This window comes from Ceratotherium simum, unplaced genomic scaffold (genome assembly GCF_057802395.1).
Source record: "Ceratotherium simum simum isolate JZ-2026a unplaced genomic scaffold, ASM5780239v1 HiC_scaffold_44, whole genome shotgun sequence".
NCBI classification, from domain to species: domain Eukaryota; kingdom Metazoa; phylum Chordata; class Mammalia; order Perissodactyla; family Rhinocerotidae; genus Ceratotherium; species Ceratotherium simum.
Window position 1 is genome coordinate 956,225 of NW_028261260.1, and position 25,546 is coordinate 981,770.

The 25,546-nt window shown below is 39.5% G+C and overlaps 1 long non-coding RNA gene across 4 annotated transcripts in view; it reads left to right on the plus strand.

Annotated features, from left to right (window-relative positions):
• The window catches only part of LOC147911266 (uncharacterized), a 46,331-nt gene that overhangs the window by 15,728 nt on the left and 5,057 nt on the right, over nt 1-25,546 (plus strand). For 2 of the 4 annotated variants that reach the window (XR_015551328.1, XR_015551330.1), the window contains exon 3: nt 6,074-6,439. This is a non-coding gene — a long non-coding RNA (uncharacterized LOC147911266). Of the gene's footprint in view, nt 1-3,547; nt 6,440-16,810; nt 19,761-25,546 lie in introns of those variants that run through there. The other 2 variants (XR_015551331.1, XR_015551329.1) reach the window with 2 other exon arrangements.

Consider the following 25,546-nt stretch of genomic DNA (forward strand, 5'->3'; position numbering starts at 1 on the left):
AGAGCCTAAACGCAGAGAGCTAAAATGGCATCTCTGGAATCCTTATGATGAAACAGACGCTGAACTACTTTTTCCTAAAATTTAAAATGCATCTTATCCTCTAAACAAATACCACCACGCTGCCAGGGAGCTTACCTGGGCATGGTGACGTGTTGGAATCATTTCTTTAATTCATTGGTTCTTAAACTTGATGGGCACCAGAAGCACCTGGAGGCCTTGTTGAAACCCCGATTGCCGGGCCCCACTGCAGAGTTTCCAGTTCAGCAGGTCTGTGGCGGCACCGCAGAATTTGCATTTCTACCCAGTTCCCAGGTGATGCTGATGCTGCTGGTCCAGGGACCCCACTTTGAGAACCACAGCCTAACTTACACCCTATATATGGTTACCAAATCCATTATTTCATCCTTTGGCTGCTACTTTTCCTTTATCACATCAGCACCTTAGATCCGAATCTCCTCACCTAACAATGGGAATACTTGGAGAATTTAACAGCTGGTCCTCCTTTCCAGCTCAGTTCTCCCTCTTCCTCTCAATACTACATTCTCTTGCCAGGTAATTGTTCCTTAAACATCAGTTCATCATAGATCTTCCTTGCTCAAAATCTCATGGCTCTTATGCTGAGCACAAGACATTTTAAATTCTCTACTTGGCTCATAAGGTTTGTAATAGCCTGTAGAATGTGGACACCCTGTTCCCTACACTGCCTACTATAAAGAAGTACGTGAGGATTACATAAGATACAGTCAGTTCTCGTTATGCACAGTGTGACATTCTATAAAGTCGCTGTGAACACTGAATCGGTGAATATGACCCACTGCTACTACAGGAAATGCAGGGTTAGGTTGCTGCAAGCCTTAGTCACAATTTCTTCAACTGATCAATACATAACCTTGTTCTCTGTGTGTTTCTCTTTAAAGTCACCTTATTTAATATATATTGTTGATATATTAACATTGAACTCACACCAACAGCACTGTACCTCGTCTGAAAGAAGATTGTCCAACACACATACTTTCTCTGTAAAGGTACGTCACAGCCTCCTGCCCTGAGGAACACCAGGCAGCATTGCAGCACTACACATGGGGGACATATTAAACAGCAAAATCACCAACACAACGCACAAAAAGATAAGAAATGAGGCACTAAATAGACTGCAAGAAGGACACTTGTTTACAGTATGGGCTGAAACGAGGGCAGAACGTCACCTGGTTCCCCCTCAGCTGGGAACATGCACGTCCAGTGAATCAAATTTTTCACCACTTTGTGCATATCTGCAAATGGACATGAAAGCCCTGTCAGTGTTGATTTGGGGGCTGTCAGTACATTTTAGCTAGTGGGCAAGTGTGCAAACACGGAATCCACAAATAATGAGGATCAACTATATTATGAAAGCATCTTTTCAAAACCAGAGTATTGCTCAGATATAAGAGCAATAAGGATAACTTAAGGTAGCTAAATTTTAGTGCCTACTATGTCCCAGGAGCTCTTCTAAGTACTTTACATAAGTTAATGCATTTAAATCTCACTAAAACCCTATGAGACAAGAGTTATCAGTAGCCGCATTTTATAGATGAGGAAACTAAGGCTCAGAGAGTAAATACTTTGCACCTGTTCCCCAGTTAAAAGTGGAATAACTGGGATTGGTGCCCAGACAAACTGGTCCAAAGCCCACAGCCTCAACCACTATGGTAGGAATGTGAGCGGATTTTCTACCACTCCCTGAAAAGCCCCTTCTGCTCCAGTCAGTGTGGTCTCCCACATACTTATTCACTCATCAAACATTTTCTGAGTGCCCCAAAGGTGTCAGGTACTGTGTTTAGATACTGGAAGGACTAATAGAATGTCGACGCAAATAATCCAACCAATCTATAAATCAAAATTGGGTTGAGTTTATGATGAGCCAACCTTTGAGGGCCATAAAGCCCAGGAGAGTCCTTTCACAAAGAAATGGAGGCCCAAAGAAGTGAGGTGTACAGAGTGGTTATAGACCATCAAAGACCATGTATCACATGTGATTGCAATGTCCCTTTTACAGTAGTCATGACGTCGACCTGTCAGCACGTCGATTGATGGACACAGTGGGTATCAGGTCTGCTGTCTCCATGTGCGTGGCTGTTGTCTCGAGTTGGGTGGTCACAGGATGAGCACAGCAATCAAATCCTAGCCTAGGGAGAAATGCTTATCCTTAAGGAAATGCCAATGTAGGGGAAGTTGCATTTACATCTTAAGGACATTGCTTTTGTCTTTGGGACATGTTAATTGCTTAAAGCGGATATACAATGGATGAACAGAGGCTACAGGCCCCTTTTGGGGAAAAAGAAAAAAAAACAAGTTCAGGCCCAATTAGTTTTACACCAAATGGCTTCCTCATGTGCTCCAATATATCCTATTGCTTGCCATTTATTCATCAAGAAGAAGGATAGTCTCAGCTTTAAGGAGCTCACTGTCTATGAGACATGAATAAAACTACAGTTATGGAAAAGTAGATAAGTACAGGGTCCCAGAGTGGGGACATCAAAAGGGGTCTCTAGATGGAGACCTCTCAGGAAAAGTGTCCAAGAGGAAGGAACATTTGACATGAGTTTAGATTAAGAAATAGGAATTAAGTTGATCAAAAAAGGGAGTAGGAGGACAGAAGAAACACATATAAAAAGACAGATGTAAAGGATGCTAAAGCTTTCAGAAAATGGGGGTATTTTTAAGGCTGGAACAAAGCGAACATGTAAGACACAGTGGGTGATGAGGCTAAAGATGAGGACAGCAAGGCAAAGCCTGCGTGTCCAGCTCAGGAGTCTGAATGATCTCACGGATGCTCTGAGCAGTCATTGAAAGAGTCTAAGCAGATGTCAGATTTAAGCAAATTTGGATTCTAGAAGGTAACTTTGGAGGCATTGTGGAGGAAAGATTAGAAGAAATTAAGACTGGAAGTAAAGGGACCTGTTGGGAGATTAGGCAGCGATCCAGATAAGATAGGCCTTGGCTCAGGCGGGGGGTCTGCAGGTGGAGGAGGCCAGGAGGTGGGAAGCAGTGCTGGGCTCCTGGAGGAGGAAACTGAGCTGCCTCTCAGTCACGGGAAGACTGTGCCTGTCATGGCCTCCCCACCCCCATGCCCAAATGCCATGTTCCTTTCTACGTCTGTACCTTTCCCCTCTTCCCCCATCTGAAATCCTCACTCTTTCTTCCCTCCACCTGCCCAAAAGTGGTCCCTTTGAGGACTTGATCTAGTCCACCTCTCCTAAGAGGCTGTCCTTAATTACAATTTCTCAATAACATTTCCATTTTTTTAAGTTCTGTAATACAACATACACTAAATACCTTGGCAGAATCTAAATACATCTTGCAAACCATTTCATGTATGTGGAGGAGCTTGGAACCTTATAATTCTTTGTATTTCCTTCAATACCTACCACAAATACCTTGCACATATAGGTCAATGGATGTCCAGTAAAGTTCAATAAAGAAGAAGCACATTTTATTAGCTAAGAACTTTTATGAGCTCAGTTATTCCTTTAGATCAGCTGCTTGAACCATTTGTGTTTCTCCACAGGTCAACAGTGTTGCCCAGCACCAATGAATTTTACACCTTCTCAAACTCAATAGAGCAAAGATGGAACTTCATTCCCCCTGCAAGCCTTGCTGCCCTAGATAAAAGCAAAAACAACGTGTGACATCTAATTCTTTCTCCACATTCTCATCCTAAATTGCAACTGTTTTCCAGATGCTAACTGGTTTTCATTCTTAAAACTGACAGAAAAGTTTCTCATTATTTCCTTTTCTTTCTTTTTTTGTGAGGAAGATCAGCCCTGAGCTAACTTCCGATGTCAATCTTCCTCTTTTTGCTGAGGAAGATTGGCCCTGGATTAACATCTGTGCCCATCTTCCCCTACTTTATATGGGATGCTACCACAGCATGGTTTGACAAGCGGTGCATCGGTGCGCGCCAGGATCCGAACCTGTGAACCCGGGGCCGCCGCAGCGGAGCATGTGCATTTAACCGCTGTGCCACAGGGCTGGCCCCTCTCTTTATTTCTAAAGCTGAAATGTCTAAATTGTTCTCTGGGCTAGTTGGAGTTTCCACAAAATGAAAACGCACATTCCAGAAAAATCCTTATCTTTCCAGGATAATCCTTAATATATTATGGTAAACACCTTGGCAAAATGTCACTGATTTTCAATGTCAGTGCCTCCACAAGGGTATCCTCGCATTGTCTCCCCTCCCAACCACCTCTCACTTTGCCCCTCCCCAGGCTCATGGGCTCAAAGTGTTTACTGAGCACTAAGAATGATCAGAGTCTGAGGGAGACTTCAAGGATGACTAAGCCATGTTTTCTGACCCCAACCATCTCTCTCCATCTCTCCTTTAACCTCTATTATTTTTTACTCTGGTTTCTACTTTAGTTGTTTACTTGTCTTGTGAATTGTTGTTTTGTGGTTTATAATTACCATGTAAATTCATATTACTTTTTGCCTTCGAGTTTTGAAAGAGCTTACATTAAACAAGGTTTTTTTCCCAGCCCTTTGATGTGTCTAATACCTTCCAATGCAATTCAAGTGGCTTCTTGCTTTTACGTCTCCATCATTATTCCTTCAGAATTATGTTCACCCCACACTTGTGATCTGACCAATGCTGCTTTACTCTTTAAACTTTTCTATGCCAAGATTCACGTGAGGAATCCCTCAAGCACCATCAGCTAGGCGACCCCACATTCCTGACATCTGTTTCCTTGATTTGTTCCTAAATAAAGATGTTACTTTTTTTGTTTTCTTTTGTGAGGAAGATCAGCCCTGAGCTAACATCCATGCTAATCCTCCTCTTTTTGCTGAGGAAGACCGGCTCTGAGCTAACATCTATTGCCAATCCTCCTCCTTTTTTTTTCCCCAAAGCACCATTAGATAGTTGTATGTCATAGTTGCACATCCTTCTAGGTGCTGTATGTGGGACACGGCCTCAGAATGGCCAGAGAAGCGGTGCATCAGTGCGCACCCGGGCTCCAAACCTAGGCTGCCAGTAGCGGAGTGCGCGCACTTAACCGCTAAGCCACAAGGCCAGCCCAAGGTGTTTCTGAAACTAATAATAAATTGTACCAAGTGGTCATTGTATAAAAAGCACTATCACAGATACCTTCAAGAGAACAAATGGAAAAGAATATTCAATTCCTCAGATACGTTTGCAACCAAATGCGACATTGAGGGGACCTGGGGTCACTGATAAGAGCAGTGATCCTAAGAGAAAAGTTTTAAGTCAATTTCAAATGAGGTTAATACTGGAATGAGATAGTATTTTACCAGTTATCTGAAATCAGAAGCATTTTTCTGACCTTTGACAGTTTATTTGCATATAAACGGTACATGTGGGTTAAGAGAGTGCTGATATTGTTCAATTTCTTGTTATTATTCAGCACTTCGTAACAGATGTGGCTATTCACAATTAATAAATATCATAATGTGGAGAGACCCAACATTCAACTGCCTGATATTATCAATTCTTACACAAAGCTAGAGTTTTAAAGATCAAATTTCATTCTAGTTACCTCTCAACTAGTCCATTTATCAGAAAGATGCTGAGTTTTAGGAAAATACTTCAAAACACAAATTTTATATGTAATTTCAAAAGCAAAAAATGAGTTAAAAACTGGGTGGTAACCAGTTTTGCTACAATATATTAATCTTTAACATGGGAGCAAACATTTTTAGAGAATATAATTGAAATTTGCCTATTTGTATATTGTAGAATGTTAAAGGATTTACAGTTTTAATAGTATTTCAAATACCAGAGAATAAAAAACAGAATTGTTTCAGTTTTATGAAATAGTTTTTTAGACATAGCAGATTTTCACAGCATATTACTTGAAAATAAAATAATCAGTTAGTGAGGTTTAAGCAATGTGGTTTTATTTTAAACTTGCTCATTCCATAGGAGCATCAATAAAAGCCCTCCAGGAGTGGCTGACGCTCTTTCCCTCCACATGAGCACCAGCTGCGTTTGCTTTAAGCATCAGACTCTCAGGCAACACCATAGCCCTCAACTCCGTTTAGTTGAGAAAAGGCTTTATGAGTCGTGTGTTTTTTCTAGGGGTATGGAGCTCCCAGACTTATTAACTACAGGGAGAAAGTAAGAGTCAGAACACATTCAATAAACTCCAGTGTGCTCAGGTGAGAGGATAGGTGCCTGAACTCACATCTGAAAAAGAACTTAGAGGATGCTTTCTGACTCTGCTTCGTGCCTTTGACTAAGTAATCCTGGACATCGCCGTTACGGCCACAGAATAACACAGGCAGCCTTGATGGACCAGAAATCCTCCTTTGTCCATCATTTGTACAGAGCAAACTGGCTTAAGACCTCTCGTTTCCTGCTGCAGTGGTAATTTACAGACATACAGAACTGCCATCTAGTGACTAAGAAGAAAACAGCAAGGTGCTTTACATGGAAAATGAAATTGTGAGTTTTTTAAAAAAGAACAGTGCAGCACTAAAGTTGGTAAAGTTGACACAATGTGACACATGAAAGTTATAGTAAAACTGAAAAATGTGTAGGTGAAGTAATCAGTTGTTCTCTCTGCCTCTAAAACATGTCTTGACATCTGACTCATAAATAGTTAGTTTAAATATAATAGAATAACTTTGGAAATAAACTTCTCATCTCATCTCATCCAATGATGCTGACAGGAACTGGTATTAAATAGCCAGATGGTGAGTACCCATGTTGAAGTACCATTTTTATCACAGTGGAGAGAATAGAGGTATAAACCCAACATACTGATGTTCAGATCTTCCCTCTTACCCTTGATCAATTTTGTAAACATGGTCTTATTTTGTTTGTGAGGAATATCAGCCCTGTGCTAACATCTGCCAATCCTCATCTTTTTTTGCTGAGGAAGACTGGCCCTGGGGTAACATCCATGTCCATCTTCCTTCACTTTATACGGGACGCCACCACAGCATGCCTTGCCAAGCGGTGCGTCGGTGCGCGCCCAGGATCCGAACCGGTGAGCCCTGGGCAGGCGCGGCGGACTGCGCACACTTAACCGCTTGCGCCACCGAGCAGGCCCCTAAACATGGTTTTCTTTATCAGTTAAATATGAATTATAATAGTTACTTTAAAGGATTACTGTAAGAATTGCATGAGGTAATACAGTAAAGGAACCGGTGTAGAGTGATAGTTAATTCTCCTGCCCTGTCTCTCTTCTATGAAACATACACAAATCATCTAAGAAGAGAACTCGTCTATACAATAAACATATGACAAAGAGTCAATGGCTCCAGAAGTAAGGGCCACCATTGTTGAGGGCTTAACCTCAACTGCTTCCAAATACTGTTAACTCTCAATTAATTTTATGTCTTCCAGACACTTCACTGGCTAGAAGGAAAGAAGGCGTGAAATTTAAATTGATGTATTTCACCCTTGAATGTCCAAGCTGTAACATCAGGTGTTTTAAAGATTTTATTTATTTATTTTTCCCCCAAAGCCCCAGTACATAGTTGTCTGTCATAGCTGCACATCCTTCTAGTTGCTGTATGTGGGACGCGGCCTCAGCATGGCTGGAGGAGTGGTGCCTCGGTGCGCACCCGGGATCCGAACCCGGGCCGCCGGCAGCGGAGCGCACGCACTTAACCGCCAAGCCACGGGGCCGGCCCTCATCAGGTGTTTTAAATCACATAGTTCATCAGGTTTTCTGCTTATTATTATATATTTTACCATGGTTCACAGCCCGAGAAAAATAGAAAATCATTACAATTTTGCACACATGAATATATATCTTGACTATTACAGCTGGAATCTTAATGTATAGAGCAATGTTGTACATGTTTTGTCCTTGTTGATAGTACAGAATACTTTTGTCCAGGTTTTCTTTGGCATTATCATATTTAATGAAGAACTCAGTAATATACGCCCTGGAGATAAGGATTTAGAAAAATCTAACATACTAAGCTAGTCATGCCTCAAAAAAAAAAAGAAAAAGCTATAAAAATAATGATAGGATATTTTGAAGGCGATATTTTTCTTAATTATTTCCAACTTTATGTCCCTTTACCTGTTTTTAATCATTCTGCATCCTGTTCGCTATTGGCTAATCATCTCAAGGTAATTAAATAACCCTCAGCTGAGTCCACCATGCCTCTTCAAGTGCCCCAGCCTGATGTTGGTTTCAGCTCTGACAAAAAGAAGCTGGGAAAACCTGTTTTGTGGCACTATTCTTAAGGATATCTTTACTCTTACAATAATAGCTATATTTTTGAAAGGCACCAGTGGATTATAAAATCAAGTACTCGACCAATGTCGTATCCTCATTTTCCCTCCAGGGGGAGCACAACTTTCATGTGTAATGCAGGGCTGCTGCTTTATTGTTTCCTTTCAAGATATTTTATTACTTGTAAAACATGTCGATGTAAATAATCCATAATCAATCTATAAATCAAAATTGGGGCGAGTTTATTATGAACTAACTTTTGAGGACCATGGCCCTGGGCCTTCCTTCCCTAAGGAAGGAATGGCACCGAAGAAGTGGTGTGTACAGAGTGGTTATATACTGTGAAAGAGTATGTATCACATGAGATTGCAATGTCCCTTTTACAATAACCACAAGATCGCCCTGCCAGGTTGCCCTGCCAGAATAGCTATTGATGGACACAGTGGGGAGCAGGTCCACTGTCTCGATGGGCATGGCTGGTGTCAGGTCTGTTGTCTAGAGCTGGGTGGTCACAGGATGACTGCAGCAGTCAAATCCTAGCCTAGGGAGAAATGCTTATCCTTAAGGAAATGCCAAGGAGGGGGAAGTTGCATCCTTATCTTAAGGGCATTTACTCTTCTCTTTGGGACATGGCAAAGCAGATACACAATGCAGGCGACAGGCCCTTCTGGAAAAACAAACCCAGGCCGAATTAGTTTTACCCCAAACGGCTTCCTCATATGCTCCAATATATCCTATTGCTTGCCATTTATTTATCATTTTCCCCTTTTTGATCTATAATATTTTGATAGAAAGCATTGATGATCAAAATATTGTCCGTCAGCCCCAGGGTGGTTGCTGCCTGCCCTGGGTCCATCATGTCCCTCGGTGCCAGGCTTTTATCTCATTTATTTGCCCACTTGTCCCCATTGGGGGATTTAATTGAATACAGTGGACAAGCAAAAGGTATACATATATTAATAGAGGAAGCATTTCATGGGTTTTGGATTTATTTTAGGTTGTACAAACATTGTGTATGTGCTTTTTATCACTCGTATTTATGCTATGCACAATTATAGAACAAGTACAATAACAATGATAATAATTTAACATCTTTGAAAAGATTATTTTAAAATGAGTTCTTAGGCGTAGTCCTTATCAAAAAAGGGAAGTTTGTCCAAGGTTATGAGATCAATCGACCACCTCAGCTTTAATTACTCCAGCAAACATGACAGTCTCACAGCACTGAGAAAAGAAAACAGCAATTAGTTTAAATATTATGGCTAGTACAAGAATTCCAAGAAGTAATAGAAATAGGAATTGCTATCCAGATCGAAAAAGGGAACCAATACCAGAAGGGAGCCAACCAAACAACTCAAGACTGGGTGCAGGATCGCTTAAGGCATTCACCTGCTTTTTCATGGGCTTTAGCAGAGATGACACATTGGAAGACTCGTCAGTTATGAAAACACAGCATTCAGTTTGAATGATTGTACATGTACCACCTTGGGATGTAGTTTAAATATCTAAGGCCATTCTATTTTGAAAGACAGTCTTTTTATTAAAGACATTTTAGTATTTAATAAGGCAATTCCTGCTTGACTGTCACTAAGGGCTTCTGTATGTGATGTGACATCCTTTAGTCCTAAAAAAGGAACAAATATAGCTAGCTGCTAGGTGGTCATACCAGGGGAACACTGAATGAGTCCGTCTGGCCTTAAGCAGAAGAAGGTTGGCAGCAGTTGTCACTGTGAATCCTTCCCTGCATTTAAGGGAAGATCGGGTGTAGTGTTTTAGCCATCAGGCCAGTAGTCAAGGCCAGAGATTTGTTCTATACAACCATTAAGTTATATTAGGAGCCACCCGATAAATGCCTGGACATTAAGACCAGTCTGTTGCAAATCAAGCACCTTCCTTAAGTATGATAGTATTCTGAAAATCTTAACTGTAACAATTATAAAATAAGTATACAGTTTAAGCATAACAAAGGTTTAAATGAGTGGATTTAAGGTTGGGAATACAGTCTTGGTCCGGAGTCTTGGGACAGCTGTCTACAAGTGATGTTTTCTTCTTCTCATCCTGGTTTGGAGATATTCGTATTGGCCAGTTGAAGTCAGCTTTCAGAAATAAGAACTGTACCGTGCTCAGATGCAAAAGCCTCTTTTTAAAACAAGAAATGTGACTCCATGAGTCTATGTCTTTTGATTCTGCTGTGCACTGTGGGAGATCAAGATTTGGCCACCCTGAAATCTATCTCTTTACCTTGGTTGTTTTCTCTAGGGACATTTGACCTCCCCCACTAACTGCCTAAAGAATTTGACATGGTGGCTCCTTCCTAGAACAGATCTATCATGATGGCTGTAAAGATAACGTAGGGTAAATGTTACAATAGGAAAGTCACCAAAAAGCCCCTCTTATCAGAAGTTCTGTCTCTCTGGCCACATTCTCTGGATGACCCTGCAAAGAGTTGCCAGACAATCATTTACATTTATAAGGGGAATCTCCATTTGTAAAGGTATCTCCCTCTCTGTTTGGAGAAGAGAGGGGGATGAGCTCATTTCTAGTGACTTATCAATGTGGAAGGTGAGGCCTTGAGCTACATAATAAACCTTACTCTTGTTTACTGTGCTTTAGTGATAATCTCTTGTAACTGACTCCCCCCACCCCCAAAATCCTCCTTTGTCATTGGCTGAAAATGATATTTAAGATGAGAATTTCTGCTATTGTGTTGAGAAACGCAGTGTCCTTGCTTTCTCCCATGTATACATGTTATTAAACTTGATATTATTTTCTCCTGCTAACCTGTCTTGTTGATTATTTGGCCAGCCAGAAGAACCTTAAGGGAAAGGGCAGAGGGAGATTCACTCTCTTCCCCCTACAGTTTTGGCGTAGTCGGCAGGATCCACACTGGCTGGCAAGTTGCCTTCTCTGGCTGGAAGACCTGCCTTCTCCCTGGACTACTGCAGATGGTGAGATACGGGAATGCCTGACGAAAGCCGGCAAAAGGTAAGACTTCTTACCATGTCAGCCTCCCGTAATCTCTATCTGCGGAGTCTGGCGGAAGGAAATGGTGAGAATTTTTTCTCTTTCTAAATTTAGTTTGGCAAGAGAAAATATTTGGGAAACTAGTTTCTTGGGCTTTTAGTGACTCTTGGTTTAAACTTGGTAGAGTACTATTGGTTTTGACCTTGATCCCTTTTCCTCCCAGAGGTAGTCTCTGTTTTTCTCTTTTGTCTGTGTCTTTTGTCATAAAAAGGAAATACCATAGGGTAGGACACAGGCATAGGCCCTATAAGCCTGCTGTCCGGGCCGGCCCCACAGACTGGTAAGTTTGCGGGTCTCACCAGACTGGCGTCTACAAACTTTGCTGTGGGTTATTATGCACCTGAAGTGAAGGTCATTGCCAAGGGCATCTTGGAAGCCAAAAAGGCCGCAAATTTGGTGGGCGCGGGTCGAGCAGTTAAGAGCCATTAGGGCGCTCGCCACTTTCAGAAGACTCCCGTGTCAGGATAAGTTGGGTCACGGAATGGGGTAGATGACACAGGTCCCCCGGCAACTGCAAGAAAATGTCCGTGCAACGACGAGGTACTCTGTAAAGCACACAGACCCCAACCCCGTGGCACCTCCCCCGCTAGGTATTATTCTGGCTCCAAGAGATCTAAGGCGTGGCTAAAGCTGTCATTGTGCACATAAGAAAAAAAAAACCAGATGAGGTTTTTCCTTCTGTCTTGTTCTGCGTCCTGAGAACTTGGCTTTGTGACCAGTGAGAATATTCTCCTTGGTCTCCACCATACAGAAGATGCATTTACCGGAGTGCACCTTGGTGGCCAGTCAAGTAGACTGGGGTTCCAAACTGTCTCTTTGTCTGGCTGTGCCAAGCTCTCAGGGGAGTTTGTCATAAAAGTCCCAGTCCATAAGGGCTTTTGTCATCTTTACCTTCATTGCTTGTTAGTGCTGGAAAAATCCCAATCCAGTATCGCCTGCCCGGTGTCACAGATTAGCGGGTCTGTGACTGGAGGCGTCCCACACTATTGTGGGAGACCGGAGACACCGTTTTCACTACACCATCCTTACCACCTGTGCAACGAAGGTCTTTACTTTCTCTGAATATCTTTGGGAGTGAATTCTGTGGATCATGGGGGCTACATCACCTGCGCCCTCACCAGGGACGCCTCTTGTGTCCATGGTAGATTTATTCTAAGCATGGAAAGTTACCTCCAGGTCTTTCCTTAAAAAGGCTTATTGGTTCGAGTCACTATTGGACTAAATATACAAATGAAGATCCTACTCGTCAATGGCCAGACGACGGATCCTTTAAATTGGGAAAACTTCTAAATTGAGGGAAAAAAATTTTTTTTGAGTGCTCTCACATAATTGTTTAATTGGTACCTAAGAAAAAAGGCCAAAAAAAAAAGAACGGAAAAATTTGACTCGACTTAAGACCTTGACTCAGGTTACAATTAAATTGAGAACATGTAAAAGTGTAAGTGTTGATAAAATTATAACGGTTGAAATGTTTGAGCTAATTTTATATAAAGAGGTTACATCAACTTTGCCTGAGTATGTTTTAAAATGTCTGACTGAGAATGCTTCCCTTGTCCAAAATTAAAAGACCAAGACCTAGTGATAAAAGTCTTAATAATAACTATGTTTAAAGGTATAAGAGGTGATGAAATTGACATAGAATTTTGTAAAAAAAAACTGATGTTATTTCTATTACAGAACTGGTTAACAAAAATAGTAATTTAAATGATGGCTAATTTTATCTGAAGTCTTATAAAGTGTTGTAGGCAATCTAAATAATTATTGAGAATAAGTAACTAAATAGTTGTGAAAAAGATAAATGTTAGATAAACTTTAAACAATAATTGTGTGTTATGGTGGTTACAGCTTCCAAACTCTTTTTGGTGACTTAAAACTTTAGAGTTTTGCTAAATTTTATAATAAAAATTCAGTTGAGTATCTAGATGGTTTCCAAATAAGATAACATATTAGACATTGACTGCTAAATGTACATTTGTCTACTTTTGACTTTTCATGACAGGAAAACTAAAAGGTGTTTCAGGTCCATTGGTAAACATGTGTTTTATTAAAAGACGGTACTATAAAGTAACATATTTCTAAAAGTTATAAAGTGTTTATAAATTTTCCAAGCCACAAGATACTAATGTAAAAAAAAGTTTATAATTGTTTACTTAGTATTTACTTAGAAATTAAGGTTTCTAAAGGTTAAAATTTCTAATTAATATATGTGATTAAAGCTACTAAATATTAAAAAAAATATGTCTGTGTACAAGAAAAATGAGATGTATAAAGAAAGAACAAAGAATAAAAATATTTTGTTTGGTTAAGAAAAATAAATTTGTCCTCAAGTACTAGAAAGAAAAAAAAAGTCATGGGACAAATTCTGAATGTAAAACAAAAGTTATAAAAGGTTTGTAGAAGAGGAATTCTGGAAAAAGAGTTTTTGCATGGTCAAGTTGGCTAAGATTGAAATGAATTTAATTAAGTAAATGAGTTTTAATAGCAGAAGTAAGCTGGTGCAAAATTAAAATTTCTCGTAAAAAGATAATTTGCTTAAACTTGATAAAGAGGTTATAAAAAATTTTTCTTTCCCTTTGAGTAAGTCTACCTAAAAGACAGAAAAAAAATAAACTGTTAAAATAATTTCCTACGTTCAAAAGACTGAGGTCTCTCTATTAAGGCTTTTTAGACTGTTAATGCTGTTTCCTTTATTGTTTATATCTTTGACAAGCTCCCCAAAATTCATATCTTAAATAAAGTCTTTATTTTTACTTTTTTTCTTTGAGAATTTTCAAAGGGCCCTGGAACTTCTCAAAGAAATTTGCTCTCTTCCTATAAGGAGAAAGATACTAAACTTATTAGGCTTATTCAGTATGTTAAATTACATAGAAAACATTGTCAGACAAGTAATGATAAGTCTGCTTAGGTGCTATTATGTGGGCAAATGTTATTGATATAGGCGTTTTAAAATTGTATAACATTACTAAAATTCTGATCTGTCTTGGTTATCAGTCATAATTCTGGTTATTATTACTTTAAAGTGTTGTATGTCACAAAATTAACCAAATTTCTTTGTCAATTGCCATTTTGAGGTCTTGTTTGCAGACTTATTTCTTCGCTCTAATGCTTTTACAAAATATGTTTCAACTTCAGAAAAATTCATAAAAAAGACTCTGACATTTACACTAGAACACAGTGACAAACTTTCTGACAAACTTTCTGACAAACTTTCTGATCATAAAACTGAACTTGGTAAAAAAAAAGCTACAAAAATCTGATAGAGAGACTGATAACTTCATGAAGCTGCTAACAAAAAGATTGGGGTCAAGAATAGATTACACAGGACTGAATGAACTGATAAAGATGATTATAATTTTTATGATTGTTCATTTAAAGTATTGCTAAATTTTTAATGTTTTGTTTTTTCAGATTTAAGAAAAACTTTTTCTCTTTTCTCCTGAGCTAGCTATGACATAACAATTTGGTAAATGATACTTTTGTAAACAAAATTAAAATATTTACCTTTTTCTCTCTACCTGATCCCTCCAAGATTTAAAAACTCTTAATAAGTAAATATTGTTTTCATGGCAATATAGTTATTTACATAAGTTCAATAAGAATCTGTTCTCCTTATAACAAGACAATTAAAAACACTGGTTATATTACCAAGGCTGTGACTAGAACATCATATTTGCGATATAACCATACAGCTTTTGAGAAATAAAGATTGGACTTTATAGAATAAAGCCACGTAGAACTATTGGCCTGGTACCTTATGTTCCAAACAACACTTACCAAGATAAATAAAAAATGTCACTTATCTGACAGGTACAAGGAACATCGAAATATTTTGAGAGAACCTCAGAAGAGAGAAATTCACCCAAATCTATAGATATTACAGGCGAAGTCTGATGACAAAATCCTTGGCTTGGTTTTCCTGGCCTCGAGAGGCCTTTAAAGTTCAATCTAAGATTCCTTATAAAAAGTTCCAACAAAGCAGATTTAAAAGAGCCTATGTGATCACTTGCTATTCTTGCTGTATTTATATAAATAATTGTGCCAACTCTATTGGAACTAGACTTACTTTACAAACTAGTTAGTTTTAATTTGGCTATCTTTGATAAAAATGAAGGTAATTTTAGAAAAAAAAATTATGTTTCAGTAAAAACTATAATATACATTTGCGGATATTAGATCCTAGTTTTGTTAATTGTCTTTTGAGGTTTTTGTTTTATATCTGTTGACGAGACTAGATCCTGATTTCTTCTAGTCTCCTAAAATATCTGGCTACAGATGTCCAAACTAACGTTTTTGATTTTTTCCATCATTTTCATTTAAAATCACTAAAAACTGAACCTGCCCTTTTTCCTGAAGCCTTACAAACTGAAGCTGATGGACTTGATACAAACTTAAGAGATTACTTGATGACATCATCAGAGACATTTTAAACTGCAAAAGATGCTTTGACGCTGACATCTAAAATTCTTCTTCACTGGCTGTCCTCTAAACTCAAAAACTACTTTACAACTTGCTCTAACCATTAACCTTGTTTTTCTTTCGTTTACACAGAAAAGCTTCTTATTAAATACTTGATTGCTTGCTTCCACAATATAGGTTTAACCTTGAGGGCCGGCCCTGTGGCATGGTGGTTAAGTGCGCGCGCTGCGATGCTGGCGGCCCGGGTTCGGATCCCGGGTGCGCATCGAGGCACCACTTCTCTGTCCATCCTGAGGCCGAGTCCCACATACAGCAACTAGAAGGGTGTGCAGCTATGACATACAGCTATCTACTGGGGCTTTGGGGGCAAAAAAAATAAAATAAATAAAATCTTTAACCTTGAGAGCCCACCTACATCACCACCTTCTAAAATGAACTTAATTGAACTGATCTATTATCAAGACTAAAAAATGTGTTCAGTGAGATAAAACAATCTACCAACTCAGCTTCTGGACTATAAAACTTCTTTAAGTTTCAAAAAGATTGTGAAACTTATAGTTTCAAAGGCGGGACTGTGGGAGATCAAGATTTGGCCACCCTGAAATCTATCTCTTTACCTTGGTTGTTTTCTCTAGGGACATTTGACCTCCCCCACTAACTGCCTAAAAAATTTGACATGGTGGCTCCTTCCTGGAACAGATCTATCATGATGGCTGTAAAGATAACGTAGGGTAAATGTTACAATAGGAAAGGCACCAAAAAGCCCCTCTTATCAGAAGTTCTGTCTCTCTGGCCACATTCTCTGGATGACCCTGCGAAGAGTTGCCAGATAATCATTTACATTTATAAGGGGAATCTCCATTTGTAAAGGTATCTCCCTCTCTGTTTGGAAAAGAGAGGGGGATGAGCTCATTTCTAGTGACTTATCAATGTGGAAGGTGAGGCCTTGAGCTACATAATAAACCTTACTCTTGTTTACTGTGCTTTAGTGATAATCTCCTGTAACTGACTCCCCCCACCCCCAAAATCCTCCTTTGTCATTGGCTAAAAATGATATTTAAGACGAGAATTTCTGCTATTGTGTTGAAAAACGCAGTGTCCCTGCTTTCACCCATGTATACATGTTATTAAACTTGATATTATTTTCTCCTGCTAACCTGTCTTGTTGATTATTTGGCCAGCCAGAAGAACCCTAAGGGAAAAGACAGAGGGAGATTCACTCTCTTCCCCCTACAGCACGAACTGGTTGAAAGTACCTGGTATGTTCCTTTCCAATAGGGCTGTAGAGTCTTTTATTTGATGTCTCTTCTGATAAATAAATTTTCTAGGTTATCATCCTTAAGGTCCAGGAGGGCTCTGTAAAAAGAATCGGCTACCGACTTCTCATATATATATATATATATATTTTTTTTTTTAAGTGTCTCAATGAGACCTTGGCAGTAATTAATATATTTTCTTTACGTGAAGTTGATTCATACATTTCTTTATCTAATTGCATAGGCTGTCCAGTTATTATCTCAAAAGGAGACAGCCGATGTTTAGCAAAGTGCGTGGATCTAAGCTTGAGGAGCGGTAGTGGAAGAGCTTTCAGCCATGAGAAGAAATGTTCCTGAAAGCTTTGCCAATTGAGTTTTGATTGTGCCGTTAGTTCTTTCCACCAATCCTGAGGTTGGGAATGTTAAGCGCAGTGGAAATGCTGTCTCATTGGCCCAATATTACAAATAGACTAATTATTTGTCCAGTGAAATGAGTTCCCTGGTCACTATGTAACTCAGCAGGAATTCCCCAAACAGGAATTATTCTCTCTAATAGTAATTTACCTACTATTAGAGCCATTGCTCTTCTGCAAGGAAAGGTCTCCACCCAATGTGAGAACACGCAGTCATTACAAGATGTATCTATCCTTGAGATGGTGGCATTTGGACACAGTCCGATTGCTATACCTCAAAGGGTCCCTTAGTAAAGGCAAAGTGGCCTTGTGATTCATGTAGTAGTGTCCCTAGATGATATTTTGGGCATATAACACAATCAGTATAGCTTTATGAGCCGCTGTGGGAGAAGGTTTTTAAAAGCATTGCTCTTCCCACAAAATTATCTTTTCAGGTGCCCAATGGGTTAATTGGTGTATATGCTGGAGCAGTGGCAATTGTGCTCCAATAGGGACTATGGGTTTTTTTACTGGGTGCAAACCACATCTGTGACGGGGTGTCAAAAACTCCCCCTTTTGACTCCTATATCTCTTTCTCTTCTTCGGTGGCGATTTCTTTCAAGCCTGTGGAAAGAAGTCTTTTATTGGGTTAGCAGAGTTAATAGGAATAAGCAGGTGTGGGAGGTCAAGATTTGGCCACCCTGAAATATATCTCTTTACCTCGATTGTTTTCTCTGATGGACATTTGACCTCCCCCACTAACTGCCTAAAGAATTTGACATAGTAACTCTTTCCCGTCACAGATCTTCTATCTGATGGCTGTAATATAATGTAAAATAGATGTTACAATAGGAAAGACACCAACAAGCCCATCTTATCAGAAGTTCTGTCTCTCTGGCCACATTGTCTGGATGGCCCTGTGAGGAGTTGCCAGACAAACATTTACATTTATAAGGGAAATCTCCATTTGTAAAGGTATCTCTCTCTCTGTATTGGGAAGAGGGGGTATGACCTCATTTCTAGAAACTTATCAATGTGGAAGGTGAGGCCTTAAATCTGCATAATAACCTCACTCTTGTTTACAGAGCTTTAGTGGTGATCTCCTGTAACTGACACCCCCCACCCCCAACATCCTCCTCTGTCTTTACATAAAGACGGTATTTAAGATGAGAATTTCTGCTATTGTGTTGAGAAACGCAGTGTCCCTGGTTTCTCCCATGTATACATGTTATTATAGTTGGTATTATTTTCTCCTGCTAACCTGTCTTGTTATTTATTTGGCCAGCCATAAGAACCTTAAGGGAAAGGGCAGAGGGTGATTCTCCCTCTTCCCCCACACAGGCATTCTCGAGGCTGGACAGCATATCCAGCTTGGTAATATCTTGTTTATCACTTAAGTAAGACCCATCTGTAAACCAAATTAAATAGAATGCAGTCGTGGTCCTTCCTCTTGTAATGTTGGAAGCAAGATAGCAGGGTTAAAATAGTGAGTAATATTTACCTACGCAGTATAACCTAAGAAGTTTTATCATTTACTTGACAATGCTGCCCTTGCAATTTAGCATACTTAACAAGCCTAGATAGTTTAGTATCTTCCTCTTTATAGGAAGAGAGAAAATTTTCTTGAGAATTGCCAGGGCCCTTTGAAAATTCTCAAAGAAAAAGGTTATTAGACAGATTTTATTTAGGATATGAATTTTGGGGAGATTGTCAAAAATATAGAAGTGTTTTAAACACTTGGTCAGACAAGATCAAGGAGTTGCTCCTCTTGTCGCAGTGAAATCATGCTTAGTTAACAAACAGCAGTTAAACAGTCAAAAAGACCTTAATAGAGAGACCTCAGTCTTTTGAACATAGGAAATTACCTTAACAAAACAGATCTCTGTTATTTAGATAAACTTAACTCAAAGGTAACGAAAAATCTTTTTACGTAATAACCTCTATCAAGAGTAGATTAAGAGTAGAATAGGGCCGGCCCTGTGGCTTAGCGGTTGACTGCGCACGCTCCACTGCTGGGGGCCCTGGTTCGGATCCCAGGCGTGCACCAACGCACCGCTTCTCCAGCCATGATGAGCCCACGTCCCACATACAGCAACTAGAAGGATGTGCAACTATGACGTACAAGTATCTACTGGGGCTTTGGGGGAAGATAAAAAAGAGTAGAATAAAATTATCCTTTTAAAAGGAAGAAGACCAAATTTGAATTTTGTACCAGCTTAGTTTTGATATTAAAAATCATTTACTTAATTGGATTTAGTTTAATCTTAGCCAACTTGACCATGTATAAAACTTCTCAGGGTTTCTCTTCAACAAACCTTCTATAACTTTTTGTTTACATTCAGAATTTGTGCCATGAGCTCCTTTTTTTCCTTCTAGTACTTTTCAGGGCAAATTTATCTTTCTTAACCAAACAAAAATATTTCCATTTTTCATATCTTCTTAATGAAAACACACATCTTACTCTCCTTGAATACAAACATATTTTTCTTAATTTTTTAGTAGCTTAATCACATATTAGAAATTTTTAACCCTTAGAAACCTTAATTTTTAAGTAAAAACTAAGTAAGCAATTATAAAGTTTCTTTTACAATAGCATTTCGTGGCTTGACAAATTTATATGGACACTTTTTATAATTTTGGGAAACATGTTACTTTATAGTACAATCTTTTAAATAAAACACAAGACATGTTTACCAATAGACCCAAAACACCTTTTAGTTTTTCTGTAATAAGCCAAAAGTAGATAAACCTATATTTAGCAATCAATGTCTAATATTTTATCTTATTTGGAAATGATCTAGATACTCAATGAATTTTTTTTTTTCCTGAGGAAGATCAGCCCTGAGCTAACCTCCATGCTAATCCTCCTCTTTTTGCTGAGGAAGACTGGCCCTGGGCTAACATCTGTGCCTATCTTCCTCTACTTTATATGGGACGCCGCCACACCATGGCCTGACGAGCAGTGCATCGGTGCGCTCCCGGGATCCGAACCCGGGCCGCAAGCAGCGGAACATGCACACTTAACTACTACGCCATGGAGCTGGCCCCTCAATGAGTTTTTATCATAAAATTTGGCAAAACTCTCAAGTTTTAAGTCACCAAAAAGACTTTAGAAGCTATATACACTATAACACATGATTATTGTTTAAAGTTCACTTAATACTCATTTTTTTCACATCTATTTAGTTATCTGTTCTCAAAAATTATTTAGATTGCCTACAAGACTTTATGAGACATTAGATAATATTAGTCATTGATGGTGCTCAGGTCAAGCTACCCCAGGAGGCACCCCTCTGGTATGCAGATTGTTTTGAGCTGAGGACAATAAGGACTCAGAGAACTTAGGAATAATATTTGAGTTTCCCCTCCCAAACTGCCTAAAGAATTTAAAACAAAAGATCTGTTTCAGGAAGGAGTTATTATCCTGATGGCTGTAAAGATAATGTAGGATAGAGGTTACAATAGGAAAGACACCAAGCCCCTTTTATCAAAAACTCTATCTCTCCCTGACCACATTATCTATAGATGACCCTGAGAAGAGTTGTCAGGCGAACATTTGCATTTCTATCTCCATGTGAGTTGTCTTCTTGCCCTCTGAGGTTCCAGACCACTACCCAACCCCAACACCTTCCTCGCCTTTAGCTACAATACTTAAGCAAGCAGCTTAGACAGAGGGATGAGTTGCTCATTTCTGAGTTTCTCCCATGTATACATGTTATTAAACTTGGTATTATTTTCTCCTGCTAACATGTCTTGTTAATTATTTGGCCAGCCATAAGAACCTTAAGGAAAAGGGCAGAGGGAGATTCTCCCTCTCTCCCGACACCATCATTTATTATTTTTGAGACCAGTTTTGTAATAGAAATAACAGTTTATTTGACGAATAAAGGCTGCATATCTGCATTATATCCAATGCTGAAAACTAACAAGCTTAAATAAGCTTTTATTTACCAAAGATTATTTCATATCACGTTAACTGGAAAAACATTTGGATTTAGAAACAACTTTTGTAAGTGCTAACTTCAAGTTAATTGAATAGACATCTTGATTTTGACCAAACCCTCCGGAGCTAAAATATCACGCACATATAACATACATGTAGAGACACACACATAAAGAACAGACAGATGCAAAAAAGATTTTATAGCTGCTGTTTTAGAAAATTTAGCAGTTTCCATCTGCAGAAAGCTTCTTTCCCATTTTTTCTTCTTTCATTCTTAGGCCCCCTGCTGTCTTAGCACTTGGGCAATTCTCCTGGGTTCAAAGGCCAGGCGGCCCAGCTGGGAATGGTCGAGAAAACTCAATTTCCCGCTTTTCTTTTCTTTCATTTTGCTACAAAGTCTGAACAATTTCTAGGGACTGTGTAGTGGGTCAGGAGTGTGCTGCTTGTGAGTGTTACTTGCTAAAGAAATGTCCTAATCACTCTCTTATGTGCCGCGGTTTCTCCCACCCGCAGTCTAGGTACTGCCGTGGGGGTTTGGAGCGTGGATGACCAACCCTCCCATGTGTGTTCCCAGATGAACTTGTGATAAATTAATATGAATGATAGTGGAGCTCCCTATAGGAAGGACCGTTACACGTCGTGGGGTTTGTCTCTGACACCCCCGATGAGATTCTCAGTTGCCTGAGAATGCCCGAAAGGCCGGGAGGAGCAATGTCCCTTTTCTACGGAGCTGAACAGATTCAGTCTCTCATTTTTCTATCAAGCAGTTTTGTTCATACTTTATAAAAATAATTCTTCCCAATGTTAAGCCATATTAATAAGTCACCCTGCCCCATTCACTCCAAAAGTTCCCGCTAGGCTCCCCAGGCCTATGAAATTCCCTTTACATTTCTCTTTCCTAGGAATTCCTCCTTAGGTTCCTCTGACCTAGGGAATGTACCAGTACCCCCTTAAGACACCTAGCCTTAAGCCTTGAAAACAGCTCGAATAAACTCTGGACCGTCGACTTAAAATAAAGAGGTCTAGGTTTCAGGAGAACTCACTGGAGTCACCTGAAGAATGCACTGATCTTGAGGGCACAATGGGCCCCTATTGGTACCCAATGCCAGTTCAGTGTAGATTCCAGGTGGTCTCTCGTGGGTTTCTCTGAAATCCTGCCATGACTACACCAACAAATGTCTACGTAAATAATCCATAACCAATGTATAAATCAAACTTGGGGTGAATTTATTATGAGCCAACTTTTGAGGATCATGGCCCTGGGCCTTCCATCCATAAGGAAGGAAGAGCACTGAAGAAGTGGGATGTACAGAGCGATTATATATCGTCAAAGAGCATGTATCACATAGGATTGTAATGTCCCTTTTACAATAGCCACAAGATCGCCCTGCCAGGTTGCCCTGCCAGAATAGCTATTGATGGACACAGCAGGGAGCAGGTCTGCTGTCTCCATGGGTGTGGCTGGTGTCAGGTCTGTTGTCTGGAGCTGGGGGGTCACAGGATGACTGCAGCAGTAAAATCCCAGGTTAGGGAGAAATGCTTATCCTTAAGGCAATGCCAATGAGGGGGAAAATGCATCCTTATCTTAAGGGCATTTACTCTTCTCTTTGAGACATGGCAAAGCAGATACAGAATGCAGGCGACAAGACCTTTTGGAAAAACAAACTCAGGCTGAATTAGATTTACCCCAAATGGCTTCCTCATATGCTCCAATATATCTTATTGCTTGCCATTTATTTATCAAGCTCAGGGCGTGTCTTTCAAACAGAAATCATCAAGAATAGCATGAAGTAGTCACTTACCTACAGATGTCACTGTGGCAACAGAATATTAACAAGTAGCCTTCAAATATAACCATTTTCCCAAATATTGTATTTCACTGAGTTAATCAAAAAGGGATTCTTCTTTCTTATACTGACAAATCTCAACTCTGAACTTAACACTAGAGGTAGCCAATTTTGAATAAAGACCTTTAACATCAAAGCCAGCCAATAGATCTTGTTAAAGCAAATCCAAACTTGGGAACACTTTTGTTTTCAGTCACATGCAAATCCTCTCAAACTCAAAATAGGGTCCCGGCTTTGTGCAGATGGAGAAAAGCTTCTCTTCCTCTTTTTCTATTCAGATAGTGCAGGGAAGAGCCCAAGAGGTCTCCTGGTGGAACATGAACAGTTCTTTACATTAGAAACGCAGGCAGTGTTTCCTAGCTTCTTTTCTATAGGCCGAGCGAGACCTGCTGACCTGCCCAGAGGAGCAAATTTCTGGGCTCCAACAGTAAATAAGACCATGTGCAGTTTACCACACCAATGAACTACAAAGATGTATCAGGAAATATTTTGAACACCCACACCTAAGCTCTCAGTTTCCCTCTGTCTAATTCCATGGTTACCTGAACTGAATTCATTCTCCATCCCCATCCCTTTCGTGATAGTTTTTATCTCCTTGAATCAGCATGTTATAACATCTAAGAGAAATTTATCAAAACACTTTCTTCAAAATAGCTAGCTGAAGTATAAGAGTTGTAGAGGGTCAAGATTTTAAGATGAACGTGATGTACAGAGTAACTGTACTACAAAATAAAAAGTAAATAAATGAGAACAATAAGAGAAGGAAAAAAAATGATATGGAAAAGGAATATAATAGAGAGTAAAAGTAACAAAGAGAGAAAAAAGAAGAAAGAATGTGTAGGAAAGAGAAAGAGTCAGGAGAAGCATGAGAAATGGCAAAAAGGGGCACGAGCAGAGGGAAGACACCATGTTCAGGGGGAATGACAAGTCAACTGGCTTCTGAGCAGGGCTCAGGTCTAGAGTCACTGGCCTGCATTTGAGAACTCCACTAAGTTCTAACATCCACAGAATGACCACTCCTCATGCAAACTCTGATGACACTGATTACCAGCGCTGTCTTCTCCCGGGACCTGCTGGAGCTTTGGGAACTGCCTCTGTCAGCAGCTCTGGGACTGACAGAGTCCCCGTTAAATACTCATCAACTAGGATGGTGGTTTTTCTTTTGAATTACTTTTTTTAAAAATTTTATTTATTTATTTTTTTCCCCCAAAGCCCCAATAAATAGTTGTATGTCATAGCTGCACATCCTTCTAGTTGCTGTATGTGGGACGCGGCCTCAGCATGGCCGGAGAAGCGGTGCATCGGTTCGCGCCTGGGATCCGAACCAGGGCCGCCAGCAGCGGAGTGCGTGCACCTAACTGTTAAGCCACGGGGTCGGCCCACAATGCTTCTTTTGAAAGAGTAACCCAGAAAGAGCTCTCTCAAGCGTACATTTAATCCTTCCAACTCTTTCACTCACCCATCTGAAGAATTAAGAAACTAAACTTTTTTTTTTTAATTACTGTGAAGAAAAGTAGGAGAAAACTTTTCTGGCAAAATTTTAAATGTTCCATCTTCTTTGAAGTTACCTCACAAAATTCTGAGCATAATCTAAAATTCTGGGCTCCCTACAGTTCCAAACATGTTTCAGAAATGATCTCTTTATCATGACAATGTAAGCCTATGCCTTATAAAACAAAATAAACTTGGATGAGTTTTATCTTGTAGAGAGAAGGCAGCAAGAAAAAGAGTAGGATGTGTCTTTCTACTATGAATGAAAATAAATAAAATCATCAAAATATACAAAATATGCCTCTAAAACTGAATGAAACAGTCTCTAAAGAGTTTTACATTTTGAGTAAAAATGCACCTATATGAAATTATACATCAGTTTGTCTAAAATCTAGTCCACTTTATAGAAGAAGAATTCATTCAGTTTCATTTAAATAGCATGACTTATGATTAGCTGCATAATAAGTGGTAGATATTTTAATTCTGGTATACCATGTCCTTCCACCAATGAAGGTGGGCTTAAACCTGTAATTTTCCTAAAAGGGGCCAACCAGATGTTCTGCTTATTTGATTATTTAATAGTATGGATCTGCTCCTCATTGCCAACGAAGGATGTCTACACACAGGCTTTAGCTTGCATATGTAATGGGAAATGCAGACTGAGTTTACAAAAAGAAAAATTGAAAATGGAGCATTGTCTTTAGGAGATGTGGTCAATCTGTTCAAGAACATTTTCTCCCTTGGTCAAGTGAGAAGCTGAGAGAGAATGCTGTCAGCCTCTTCCTTGGCCCCTTATAGAATTCTCCATTACCTCAATTGAACGTGTCCTAAAGTGTTTGAACTAAACTTGGAAATGAGTTGATGATAATGTATTTGAATTACGTCACACAGAATCTCTTTCATTAGGCACCATTCAAAACACTTTTTGGGACATTAGAAGCCAGAAAATTTTGCTTCTCTGAGAGACTGTTGCTTTTGATCTCATGGA